Source organism: Cotesia glomerata, linkage group LG4 (genome assembly GCF_020080835.1).
Source record: "Cotesia glomerata isolate CgM1 linkage group LG4, MPM_Cglom_v2.3, whole genome shotgun sequence".
NCBI lineage: Eukaryota > Metazoa > Arthropoda > Insecta > Hymenoptera > Braconidae > Cotesia > Cotesia glomerata.
The window spans coordinates 1,395,306-1,410,461 of record NC_058161.1 but is presented as its reverse complement, the minus strand read 5'-3'; the positions used below and the strand labels follow the sequence as shown (position 1 = coordinate 1,410,461).

The following is a 15,156-nucleotide window of genomic DNA, read 5'->3' as shown; positions in this document are numbered from 1 at the left end:
AAGAGAAAAAATTCTTGAGCTAAGAAATTATTCTTGGTCTAAGAAAATTTTCTTGAGTCAAGAATTTATTCTCTTGACTCAAGAAAATCATTTTCTTCAAAGTGGAATTCTTGGTTCAAGAGTTTGGCTCTTGAGTCAAGTCAATTTTTTTATCAGTGTATCTAAAAATCTTGATCAAAAATAAAAATTTATTGTATCAAATATTTATGATAATTTGAATTAAGAAAAAATGACTTCCACCAAGAATAGAATTTAAATAAAAAATTTTACTTCGGCTAACACAACTTCGGTCTTCCTTCAGGCACCCGACAAATTTTCTTAAGCCAAGAATTTTGTTCTCCAGTCAATAAATTCCTTATAAATTTTTCCGCATGTTTAATTTTCTAGACCTAATATTAGTTTAAATAAAAAATGAAAAAAATTTATTTGTATTGCTATTTATTTTTTCAATATTATTATAATTATTACAAGTAAAATATTGAAGATACAAAAAAATAAGAGACCTTTTTTTCTAGGAAATTAAATTTTCTATAAAAAAAAGTCATCATAAAATTTTTCATCTTTCATATTTCAGCCAAAATATTAATTCAAACAAAATAACTATTCTATTTTACATCTAATTAGAATCAATATTAAAATAAAATTCAAATAACTAACCAAAAAAAAAAATTCCTCTCCTTTGTTCCCGACCAAAATCACAATGAGATTTTTAGCCTTTTAAAAATAGTCAGATACCACGAACTGGCCAGAGGTCAGTAACTCCTTGGAAGAAAGCTCCAAAAATAGCCGTGACTCCGGATACCGGGAGTTTGCTAAAAAATTAAAGCTCCGTCTTGATGTGTATCAACACATAAGAAGAAATAAGCGCCATTGCCATAACAAGAACAAAAAGAACCTGAACAGCAAGCGCAGTAATAACTAAGCGTACATACAATACAGCAGCCTAGCAGTAAAATGTGTGGTGAAGCGCATCATCGTATAATATCAGCGCCACGCGCGACCTTCTCTCCCACCTCCCCTCCTCCCTCCCTTTATTGCGGCTGCTAGTACACAGTGCTGGTATGGAAGTTACCCATTTTTTCGCGGCGATGTAATAACAAGCCGAGTGGTATTGAGTCAAAACGGATTATTCGCGATGGGAATGCATGTGATGCAGACACATGTGTGTAATGAATACTCCCGTACATATGTGTACACATACCGGCTCCTTTATTCGTACCGCGTATCCCCATTTCGATTAACTTAAATGTGTAAGTACAAGTAGGTACTACCTACGGCTAACCATCAGTGAAGGGTACGGAATAGATGCGGGGGAGTTGGAAGCCGGGAATAGATCTGAGTCGGTACTCAGGATCCGCGATCCGCGATCCTTGATGCTCTGTACTATGTTAATCTATTCCATGTAACGTATGCACAGTTTGACGGGGTCTTTCTCTTTTGGGCTCTGTACTTAACTCTTTGCCTGTATAATGTGTATATATCAACTCGGTACATATTGTAGCCTTTTTCTAGTGATGTGTGTACATAAGGATGCCACATCACGACTCATTCTCAGGCACGTTCACGCCGAGCAGTGAAAGTCTTAGGTCGCCGATAGATCCAGCACACATGCCGACCAACCACAACTAAACTATCAGTGGAAGTATAAGTGTAATAACTCAAGTATAAGTATAAGTTGAGAATTAGAGAGAGAGAAATCCCGACTGGGATCGACGCTGTCAGCGAGCCAGATTTTCCACGCTCGCGATTTATAACTGATGTTTGTTTTTTATCTATCTAAGCTAATTTTTTTATTTATCTTACAGGTTTTGTAATTGATAATTTATCGATTTATCTATTACACAATCGGTTAATTTGCTGCTAATGAATTTAGATCGGAGATATTTAATTAATTTTTTTGGTATTTTGTACTAAAAAATTTTTATTTTAATTTTTTATGATTTAAGAGAATGTTTGTCGAATTAGGATTGAGCTGAAATTTAGGGTGAAAGAAGAGAGATAGCGAAAAAATGGTAACTATTTTTGTAGGAAATTAAATTTCCTACAAAAAAGATATCATAATTTTTTTTTCTTTAGTATTAAGCTCAGAATTTCAAGATTTAATTACAGATTGTTTTTCGAATTAATTTTAATTAACTATTAATTACTTTTAAATTTTAGTGGATGTAAAAAAAAAAGAATATTAATAATTAAAAAAAAAAAAATTGTATATTTAGAAACTAGTAACCTTGCAGTCACTATGTGACTGCTGTGACTTGTAAACTATGAATAAATAAAATTTTGCTTTATTAAATAATGATTTTTGTTAAATTGCACTGTACTTTCTTAAATATTGACGTTTTTAAAGATATAAGCTCATCTCGATGTTACACTCATCAAGAGCTTTCATTTGAGTACCTACATGCATTTTTGATATATTTTTCATATATACATATATATAATATTCATAAATATATAAAATATAAGAAAAAATGATGTGGGTACTCAAATAAAAGGTCTTCATGAATGTAACATCAGGATGAGCTTATACCTTTAAAAATTTCAATAGTTTACAAGATACAAGGTTATTTCTTAATTATGTATCTAGAGATAGAGAATTTTCGAATGCAGCCTAAATAATTATCATCATAAATTGACTATTGGTGAGAATGATATGAAACCTTAAAAAGGCAAAACTCTAGGTCAAGACCTTTCTAATGATACCCAATTCAACCACAAAAACCCATTTTATCATATAAATACACTGGCCACAAAATTTTGCTTATTCTTCTAATAATATCGATAATTTAAAATATTTTTCTTTAAAATTTTTCAAAACATAATTAATGGAAATTTTCGTTCATGTAAAAAAAAAAAATAAAAAAGTACATCAGAAATGGCTGTAAAATAAAATCAATCGATTTTACGTCATTTTGAAACCTATGAAAATTATTACAACAAAAATTTCCCAACGAATGACCACCCCAACTGTCTACTCATCCCATTACCGCCCCAAAAGATCATTAACCAATAAGAGAATTTGTTCTCCAAACTGTAACTGCTCCCTATAAAATACAAAACACAAAAAGACTTTTTTATCAAATCATGACGTATAATTTTGAGGATTATAAAAAACGAGTCATTGTCCAGCGAACGTTTAAAATTTTAAACGATCGAGTCACGTTTTTTACGAGTTGGCGACCAGCCAAGTAAAATAAAATGAGTGAGAGTACAGAGTACAAGTTAAGTCGGGTGTCCGAATCCGCCGAGTCAGCGGAGATTATTTACGCTCAGCTCTGGGCCATTATCCGTCAGGGAGTGTGTCATATTTGCCTATGATTGACGATTCGCCGAAAAGAACAAAATATAATGTAACGTGTAAAGGAGACGACGCAACACCCAACCGATCTTGATCTGATGCATCCAGCTTCTGAGTTCCAACAGTGGGTAAGAGCAAACAGACACAGAATGACGAACGTCTTTCATTCATTTCCGCTTTTTCATTCATATCCATATCCACTCTGATTCCCAATCTATCTTCGTCCTCGTCACTCCCTCGCACCACATTTTTGCAATCTATTATTATATATAATAATACATATATACACACAGACTTTTCTCCCTCATTGTCATTATGCCACACATTTTTTATGCTTTTTTAGTTTTATTGTCCGTGATTATTACCGGTTGGTTAGGTGCGACAGATTATTTCACGTCACCTCAAAATATAATCAGCTGGACCCTTGGACTTTTACAATTCAAAGGAAAAAAGAAAAAATACATTTCTCTGCTTTCTAGTGAAAGTAAAAAAAAAATAATGTTTTCTTTTTTTATGATTTTAGTTTGTCGGACAAATAAATTTCTTTGTTTGGAAAATTTTTTTAACTTGTGGAAATAAAAAATTTTAATGTAAATTAAAATAATTAAATACTAGCAAACTTGCATCACTATAAGACTGCCGTAATTTGCAAACTATAAATAAATAAAATTTTTCTTTGTTAAATAATGACTTTTGTTAAATTGCACTGTACTTTCTTAAATATTGACGTTTTTAAAGATATAAGCTCATCCCGATGTTACATTCATCAAGAGTTTTCATTTAAGTACCCACATGCATTTTTTATATATTTTTCATGTATAACATATATTTTTAAGATATAAACTCATTTCGATGTTACACTCATCAAGAGCTTTCATTTGAGTACCAACATGCATTTTTGATATATTTTTCATATTTACATATATATAATATATATAAATATATAAAATATATGAAAAATTGATGTGGGTATTCAAATGAAAGGTCTCGATGAGTGTAACATCGGGATGAGCCTATATCTTTAAAAATGTCAATAGTTCACAAAATACAAGGTCATTTCTTAATTACGTATCTAGAGATAGAGCATTTTTGAATCCAGTCTAAATACTTATCATCATAAATTGACTAATGGTGAAAATGATATAAAACCTTGAAAAGGCACAAATTCAAGTCAAGACCTTTGCAATGACACTAAATTTCTCTAAAAAAAAAAAAAACCGATTTTATCATGTGACTATCCTAGACACAAAATTTTTCTTATTCTCTTAATAACATAGATTTTTTATAAGTAATGTTCAATTTTGTCAGCGCTGGAAAAAAAATACTTAATTTAAGACAAACATTCTCTTGAAATATTGAATCTTAGAGATTATAAGTTTGAATTAAGTTTAGAAATTCAATCGTGGCTGCAGAAAATAAAACTAAAAAAATAAAAAGAAATTTTCTATTTAAGAATTTTACTTAGTTAAAAAAAAATTATTTTTTGAACAGAAAATAAATTTTTGAAATTTTTATAAATGTTGAATTAATAAAAGACAAAAAATTTACTTCAAAATACTTTTTTTTCACTTAAAAAAAATTTCTTCAAAATCAGATAATTTTTTTCAGTAAATTGAATATTTTTAATATAATAAATTTAATTTTATACCTGTCATAAAAAATTCTCTAATAAAATACTTTGACCCTAAAAAAAAATTTCTATCAAACTAAATCCGGCAATAAATTAATATCTAGATCAAAAACTGATTTTAAAAAAATGACTCGCGATAGATCAGATTTACGTGGACATAAAAGTCCAATTGTCGGGATTAAAAGCCTTGGAGTGCGCGAATAAAGCCACGGTGTAATGTAAGAAGCAAAAGAAGGTGTGAGGAGATATGACAATATCCTGTAGACTGTCCGGCGCTCCGGGCGTCCTCATATCCCATATCTTATATCCTATACACCGGTATATTGAGCCCGACAAATCGAGATAAATTTGGATTTTTCCTGAGGGCGTCAGCCGGCCGGTAAAAAATAAACCAGCAGCAATAGTCACTAAGGAAACGGGGGACGGACACGGTAAGGTATACAGGGTATTAAAAAGCATCATGGGCATGATATATTTGTACAAATGGAGAACACAAAGCTGAGACGTCTAATCGTTTTAAGCTTGCCCTGGACCGCTCACCGATGTAAGGAAAGTACGTCAAGCTTGCGAAATTTAAGTTTACACAGCCGTACTCCCGTCCAATCTCTTGCTCTTTGCTCTACTCCACTGTACTCAGTTGTTGCCCGTATCAAAAGTTTAATTGAATTTTCGACCGAAGGCCTACCACACTGGAGATTAGGATCTCCATTCTTGGCTACTCTCCCGTGTGCTTCTTATATTATATATTATGTATTATATATACCTTCCATTATTACGCTTATTATTATTATTCTTATGCTCTGACTTTATTCTTTGATAATTCTTTACACGCGTTTACCTCACTAATTCCAACTGTTATGATTCTATCATTGTTTACTTAAAAAATAGTATCGATCATCTGATGAATTTTTTGAAAAAAATAAATTTATATGTGCTAATAAATGAAGAGTTTTTTTTCAAAGAAACTACTAAATAAAGATACATTCAATTTTTAACAAAAAATACACTTATAAACTAGATTTTTTGGCATAAGATGATAAGTATTTAGGCTGCATTCGAAAATGCTCTATCTTTAGATAAATAAATAAGAAATGACCTTGTATCTCGTCAATGATTGACATTTTTAAAGATATAAGCTCATCCCGATGTTACACTCATCAAAACCTTTGATTTGGGTACCCACATCAATTTTTCATATATTTATATAAATATTTTATATATGTAGATATGATAAATATATCAAAAATGCATGTGGGTACTCAAATGAAAGCTCTTGATGAGTGTAACATCGGGGTGAGCTTATATCTTTAAAAATGTCAATATTTAAGAAAGTACAATGCAATTTAACATATCATTATTTAATGAAGCAAAATTAAAATTTTTTATAGTTCACAAATCATGGTAGTCACATAGTGACTGCAAGGTTGCTAGTTTATTTTAATCGACATTTATTTATTCAATAATATTTTATTTAAAATTAGATAAAATAAAAATGATAAATAATTTGAGTTTATTTTAAATATCAGGGTCAAATTTAACCAACCAAATTAACTTTTTGTACTATTATTTATTTGTTGATTTTTAATTTAGCAAATTTTATAGCTTGTTTTTGTCTGTGCTAATAAATAAACAATTTTTTCAAGACCTAACTAAAGAAACTACTAAATAAATGTCGATAAAATTTGTAACAAAAAATGCAGGAGATTAAAAAAGTTTATTTTAAATATCAGGGTGAAATTTAACCAACCAAACTAACTAACTTTTCATAGTAGTATTTATATTCTTGAATAACATGTCCTCTAAATAAACTAAATATATATCTTAAATAATATATATCTATACTAATAAATGGCGAGACCTTTTTTAGACATGCCTAACCGAACAAAACTATTAAACCAATTGACTAATAATTAATCTCATTAAATGGATCGTTGATCAGTTAATCTTTTAAGTTTATAATATTTTTTCGATAATTTGTTAGTTGAAAAAATAATAATAATTCATTAAAAATCGTTTGTTTAGTCATTTTATTTATTAAATAGTGATAATTGCATTGATTGACTAATTAGATATTTATTCGGTTGAATATAATTTTGATTCCGATTATAGAGACGTCAATATCCAAAACTAAAATGAATTTATCGTTTTTAAGATCAACTTGTCATTTCGATAATATTCACAGGATTTTTCCTAAATAAAAAATTCTAAACATCTACAAAATTCCGTAAAAATTGCTTTTTTTTTTTTTAAATAATGAAAATCGAGGATAATCCAAAACATGAAACGATTAAATTCATCGAAATAACTCTGCGTCACGGGATTACGATAGCTTAAGTGACTGATATTACATATGAAAGACCGCTGACTGGATACGTGAGTATGTGCTCAGCTGATGTATGTTCTATATAATATTCCACATGTAATATGTACTCGCAATCGAAGTCGTTCCAAAAAATTTAATACCAAAAAAAATTCTAACAAACTTTTATCCCGGTAAGATATGGTGCTAGAGTAACTAAATAAAATCCTTTAGTTGCTCTGAGCCTCAAATATTTACACACCATTTATCAGTCAGCTACACATTACCGATAATATTTATATTATTTGTTTGTATTTATAAATGTTGACTAGTTTTAACCTTAATTTTTCAAGGTCTAGCCGAAATATCGTAATTGTAATTCGTAATTAAACGACTTTACGTCACTATTTTCCACACCTGTGCCTATTGTTTTGACATGTGTCCTATTGTTCGGGGAATCCCTGGTCTACGTTCATACATATGTACATTTATTTAAATGTATGTGTGTAAGATGAACGGATCCACAGTTAAAGGCATATCAGAAATATAATCCACGGACACGCCTGTGTCACTTCTATTCGAAATGAAATGCGGGTCGTACAGTTGGTCATAAAAAAACACGACTCATTGCTCACCTAAAAAGTTATATCTGGCATTTTTATCACAACTCTTTTATTTAATTAATGTTTCATTCTTTACTTTTCCAATTTTTAAATCTAAACTTTATTTTTGTTTCTTTTTTTGAGAATTTAATTAAATGATAAATCGAGGCTTCGTTTTTTATAAATATACAGTTATATTATATTTAAGTGTATTAATAGAGAGTTGAAAAAATTTTATGTTTGAATACAAAAGTAGGGACCGCAGTGTGGTCAGTTGCCCCATCGTGGCCCGCATTGGCGAGCCAACAGGTGAGGGCCAAGATAAATTCGATCTGACCCTCATCGTCGGATGTCGAGTGCATGTGGTTTTTTTTTAATTTACGTGTAATTATGTAAATCGAATACGAAAGTAAATATAAATAAATGAAAGCTGGCTAGAGACGATTTAGGACAATTAGTAGCTTTAAAATATTTTTTTTTGGGCATTAAGAGTAAAAAAAAAAATTTTTTTCTCACTTAAATTTATTTTGAAATAATTTAAAAAATTATTTTATAGTTAAAAAAATAGAAAAAAAAATTTTTTACACGAATTTTTAATCAATTACTCAAAAAAAATTTTTTTTCAATTTAAAAAACTCAAAAAAATTTTTTTTTGACTTGAATTTGTTTTGAAATAATTAAAAAAATTATTTTATAGTCCAAAAAATAGAAAAAAAAAAAATTTTTACACGAATTATTTAATCAATTATTCAAAAAAAAATTTTTTATTCACTTGAATTTGTTTTCAAATAATTAGAAAAATTATTTTGTAGTTAAAAAAAAATTTTTTTAATGTTTTAGAACAAGTAGTAACTTAGAAATTTTTTTTTTCTGATCAAAAATTATAAAAAATTTTTTTAAATGAATTATTTAATGGATTATTCAACAAAATAATTTTTTTTCAATTTAAAAAAATTTCTTAAAATGTTAATTATAGCCAGAAATAATTGAAGCAATTTTCTTGAATAAAAGTTTAAAAACTAATAAAAGAAGAAAGTATTGAAATTATTAGACAATAAATTTACAATCGATCAATAAAATGAAAAGACATTAAAGTTCTCAAGATGAGATATCTGGATAGTTAATAATAGGAGATAAAGTGTGTAGGAGTGATCATCAAAGTCTCAATAATAACGTCCGTATCTATAAAGCAAAATAAGAGACAAAACAACAATAAGAATAAGCAAAAAAACAAGTTGAGTCGAGTTGAGACAATGAATTACGGTACTGAGCAGAGTACGAGTGAGAGTAAACGGTACGGGGTACGGGACAAATTCTTCTTACTCTACTCCTATAGTAATGTTAACATTATTATATTATATTAACATTATTATTCCTCTCATTCTTATTCTGTTTTACATAAACTTTCTTGAGAGGAGGTGGCGAAGGCGGGCCACTGAGTTTCGAGCATGTAGAAAAATAAAATAATGCAGGGGACGAGATGACGAGCTGAGGAAAAAATGACAATCATCGTCATTTTAATAGTATGCAAAGGGGCTAAATGATATTGTATTGGTACCTTTGGATGTAAATATACATGTGATATGATGTCTACACGCTACAGACTGGATACTTATTCCAAGACCGGCAAGTGTGGCCACAATAGCGTTATATAATGACAAAGACACCACACACACAAACAAACAAACTTATACAAACTTGTCTTGGCAATACCTTTCGCTGTTTGGTTCTCTGGCTCGACAAAAGGCGCGGCGTAGGGTCATCCTACTGGACCGGACATGTTTTGTCCGGTGTCATGTATGTCTACAAGACCCTCACTCACTCACCTCTAAAATATCTATTCTTTGGTGTTACCTACAAGTCTAAATATCTTGTTGATACATTGTGTTCAATTATCTCTTCTATTTACCTTCTTAACTCCTTTGGTATTCTAAATAATTTTTTTTCTTTGATTTGAATTATTCAATTTCTTATTATGTGGAAAAAAAATTTATTTTCAATAGAATTATTCTAATTTTTTTAAACTTTAAGCTAGGAGTTTTGGTATAGTCATTTTTTTTAATAAAATTAAAATTTTTAATTTTTTTATATTATTAATTTTTGAATTAATAAAATTTAAAATTTTTTTATATTATTAATTTTTAAATTAATAAATTTTAAATTAAATTAATAAATTTTCTAATTTTTTTAAATTATTAATTTTTTTTCATTTTCAATTTTTTTAAGGAAATTTCTATTTGATTTTATTGATATATTTTTTTTTTTTTTGAAAAATCCATTAAAAAATGAAAAATTAAAAAAAAAGTTTATCACAATTCTAACAAATTTTCAAAAAAATTTATAAAATTAAAAAAAAATTGTGATACTCAATTTTTTTTAATTGTTCATTTTTTTATGTATTTTTCAAAAAAAAAAAAAAATATATATATATATATATCAAAAAAAGATAAAATAGAAATTTTATCCAAAAAAATGAGCCAAAATTTTTTCCGACTTTTGAAGGCAAAAAAAGCTATTAAAATCTTTATTTTTTTCTTTAACATTTTTGATTATAAATGCGCCGTAAAAACAACCAGAATTAAAAAAATATTAATTTTCCACCTAGATATGGTCAAAAATAGAGTGAACCCTTGTAAATAATTACCAAAATTTTTTAATATAAATTATTTAAAGCAAATTAAAATAAAAAATTTTCTGAAGTCTAAAAAAAATAAAATTGACGTATTAGCTAATAAAAAAGATCCTTGATAAATAGAAACACTTGTCCTCATTACACACATAGAGCCCACAGCAATAAAATAATTATCATCAGCACAATTAACGAACCATCTTTCTTTCCCAACACAATTCCAATGCAAACCAAAAAAAAAAAAATAAATAAACACCTCTAACATCTTGAAACAGAATAAGTTAAGTATTCCTTCTCACCTTAAATGCCCAGGAATGATCTTTCACGATCAAGCGCCAGGACATAAAATCCCCACAACTAACTAAATGAACTAATCTGAATAATTACCCGTGAACTTTCGTTACAGCTCCTCGTCCGTTGACAAAACCATCCAATGATTCCTATAAATAATTTATGACTAATATATTAGTTAAAAATCAAGAATGATGATAAGGAAGCTTCAGAAAATGTGAAATGGACCGTAGTTGGCAGCTGGTGCGACCAAATTACTTTTTGTCTAGCTTATGATCCTCAGCGAATCAACAGAGGATCCAGGGATTGGAATTTTAGAAGTCAAATTGGTCGCGGTGGTCGCGAGGTTAAAAAAATCTAAACTACTCTGTAAATATCCACGGCTTATAAATTTTCTTCTCGGCTTAAGGGTCGGATAAATTATTAATGTTTGCTCTGGAGTAAATATCCTATCGACGACAAATAAATATTAAATCGATGTTATAAATTTATGGTTTAGTTGAGGAATAACGATAAAAATATGCGGTGCGTCTAAGAGATAAACTGTCTGAAAAATTGGGGACAATAGATTTCCGTTGGTGTCGACATTTAAATGTATGTATTCATATATAATACCTCACTCAGCCTCTACTCTGCTCGGTGTATCGACTGACGAGAGGTGTGGTCAAAATTATTCAAACTGACCCGGACTCTTTTTTTTATTATTTATATTCATTTCATTTGTGTATATACCTTCAGCTTATTCTTTAGCTCACTTGGCGACACTTTCTAGCCTCTACTCACACTCATATTCGTGTTCAGATATATAATAATATAATATAATGTAACCCATAAGCATAAGCATAAGCATAAGCATAAGCTGCACCCACGTATTAAATATTATTATTTTCAGAGTTGAGGTGTTTTTTATTTCGGTACTTTAAATTCAGTCAATCAACCTCTTCTTATCTGTACGCTGTACGCTCTACAGCGACCCAAAACCTTTTTATTTGGAAGAACCACACATGCACTCTCATTCGCTCCGGAGTTTCATTTTTTTTAAATTCAATGGTAATTTCTCGCCGGAAGTCTATTCAAAAATTAACTCACCGGTTCCGCTGGCTCTTCAAGATGACGTTATTCCTTAGTTTACTGTTTTTGGAACTGGACGTGCGTGCTGCCGTACCTGGAAAATTTTTTTTTCATTAATTTGGGTTATTAGGAATGTTTTTTTTTCTTTTTTAAATTACTCACCGGTATTTTGATGTTAATGATGATGAAGATGATTTATTAGTTTTCACTAAACACTACACTTCTTATTGCGCTCACTATTCACTTTTTTTATTTAAGCACTACTTATTTTTATAAAACTCATTTATTATGCGTATAAAAAAAAAAGAAAATAACAACACTTTTTAAGTTAATATAAAATTTAAAATTAATTTACCAGATATTTGATGATTTTTTTAACAAATAAATTATAGCAAAAAAATGAGAAAAACAAATTTATAGAAATTTTAAAAAATTATTTTTTAAAAAAAATTTATTTGTTAAATAAAATTAAAAAATTTTTAAGTGACTTAACTTTTTAGTGTCATAAAAACTAAATTATCATTCATAATAAAGTTAGCTGATATTTAAAAATTTTTAGAATTTTTTTATTGAAAAAATTATAAAAAAAATTTTTTTTTTTAATTTCAATTACAAAAAATTTAAAAAACTGTAAGAACAATTGAAAAAAAAATTTTTTTTAGTTATAATTAAATAAATTAAACAAAATCAAAAAATAAAAATGTCGGCTAACTTTATTATTATTTAACTCTGAATAATTATTAAAAAAAAAAAAATTTTATACAACTTGAGAGTTTTTAGACTTACCACATGATGGAAGTTGATGCGCGTTGATTTCTTGAAGTGCTCCAAAAAGAAGAACTAAAACACTTGATCACTTGTCAACTCTCAAGACACTTGTTAAATATTTTAATTAAACACTTGATTACTAATATTACTAACTACTCACTATTATTATTATTTCACTACACTTAAAATAAATATTCAACTTCACTTAATGTCATTTTGGTATTTTGTTCAAGAATTAAAATTTTATATCAAAATTTATAATTTTTTTAATTTTGTCGAATTTAAAAAAATAAAATTTTGTAATTGCAGAAAACTAAAAAAAAATTTTTTTTTACCACTAAATTAATTAAAAAAATTAAAAATAATTCAAGTCTGTCCATTTTAGTGTCATAAATATTTTAAAAACATTTTAATAAACATTAGACAATTTTTATTACTTAGATAAAAATTAATTTAGCAGATATTTGATAAATTTTAAAATTCTTTAGAATAAATAAATCATGGCATAAAGAATGAGAAAAAATATTGATATGAAGAAATTTAAAAAAATTATAAATGCATTTTTTTAAAAATAATTTTTCAGAAAAAATTTGTACATTAAATAAAATTAAAAAATTATTTAAAAATTAAAATGTCTTAAGAAAAAAAAATATCAAAGACAATTAAAAAATGTTTTGATTTATAATTCAATAAAATTTATCAAGTTCATTATTAAAATTGTCTTGTGTGAATTAAAATGTTCCAGAGTTCGATTGTAACTTATAAAAAAATTATTTACCGTTCATGTTTGACAAACAAAAAAAAAACAAGTGTGACGGACAATGTCCAGAGCAGCGAGGATGAAATTCGACACCTCTCAATGTTTGTATGAAATATTTTCTGATTTTTCCACGAACGTATCTATCAACACTCAGCTAAAATAACATAAACAATAAATTTTAATATTTTTACTCTATTTATTTATTTATTATTACAAAGAAAATTTATTACCTTCCATATTGCGTCTCTTGTCCGCTGATTCACAAGCTTTGGGATCAATTAATTCAATACATACATTATTTTTGCATTAAAAGTCATTCATTTGTTTAATTAATCTATTGTAATAATTTATTTTTGCATATTATTGTTATTTACTTATTATTTAACAATAATATTCATTTATTTAACCGGAATGTAAAAAAAAAACGACAATGACGTGGCAGTTTCCGAGCAAGTTGTGAAGTTGGCGACAGAAGCACTTATAGTTCTTATTTCTGCCGATAGGAGGCATGCGCGAAGGAATTCAAAATTATTGGTCGGTTGAGCGACGCTCTGATTGGTCGGTTTTAAATTTTAACCGTTAACTCGAAGGAATAGTTCTCAGATTGCACACTAGACTCAACAGTTGTAAAAATGATGCGTCATTGTTCTCGGGTCATCATCCGGACGATTTTAATTGATTAAATAATTAAATACTTGATTAAAATTAAAAATAAATGCAAAAAAATAAAGAGTAGGATTGAATTATTAATAATTTTTATAAATTTTCATTAGCATTGTCGATAAAATTGCGGGACGGATAATTATAAAATTTTGCTGTCATTTTTGCAAAAGTAAAAAAAAAAAATTAACAATAAAAATAAAACAAAAAATAAATTAGTGAATAAATAAAGAAGTAAAATATAATAAAGTTATTTTTTGAGTAGTGTCGGTAGAGCTTCGCGAAAATTCGTGGAAAAATCGATCGATAAATTTCTCGGAAGCAAAGGCTTGAAGTTTTGTTCCGAGCTACAGACAGATTTTATTGTTATGATTATTATAATACTGAAGTGAAGTGACAGGTGACTTTTAGAATTTTTTTTGATAAATAAATTATTATGAAAATAACTTTTAAATAAATAAATTAGATTATTAATGTAATTTATTTAGTAATTTAATTTAATTTTTTAATAATTTAATTTATTTAGTATTTCATTTATTTAACCGAAAAGTTAAAAAAAAAAACGACAATGACGCGGCAGTTTCCGAGCAATCTGCCTAAAATTTGCGACAGAAACACTTTTAGTTCTTATTTCTGCCGATAGGGGGCATGCGCGAAATAATTCAAAATTATTGGTCGGTTGAGCGACGCTCTGATTGGTCGATTTTAAATTTCAACCGTTAACTCGAAGGAATAGTTCTCGGATTGCTCACTAGACTCAACAGTTGTAAAAATGACGCGTCATTGTTCTCGGGTCATCATTCGGACGGTTTTAATTGATTTAATAATTAAATACTCGGTTAAAATTTAAAATAATTGCATAAAAATAGAAATCAGTAATTAATTATTGATAATTTATATAAATTTTTATTAGCATCCTCGATAAAATTGCGGGACAGAGAATTATAAAATTTTTCTAAGTAATTTTTACAAAATTAAAAATAAAAATGAGAACAAAAATAAAATAAAGTTATTTTTTGAGTAACGTCGGTAGAGTGTCGCGTAAATTCATCGAAAAATCGATCGATAAATTTCTCGGAAGCAAAAAGGCTTGAAGTTTCGTTCCGAGCTGTAGACAGATTTTATTGTTATGATTATTATAATACTGA

General features: G+C 28.0%; 1 long non-coding RNA gene across 1 annotated transcript in view; it reads right to left on the bottom strand.

Moving 5' to 3' along the window:
- LOC123262399 overlaps positions 1-12,796 on the bottom strand; it is a 110,206-nt gene extending 97,410 nt beyond the window's left edge. The window contains exon 1 of the long non-coding RNA XR_006508939.1: positions 12,607-12,796. This is a non-coding gene — a long non-coding RNA (uncharacterized LOC123262399). The remainder of the gene's footprint in view (positions 1-12,606) is intronic.
- Positions 12,797-15,156: the final 2,360 nt, after the last annotated feature.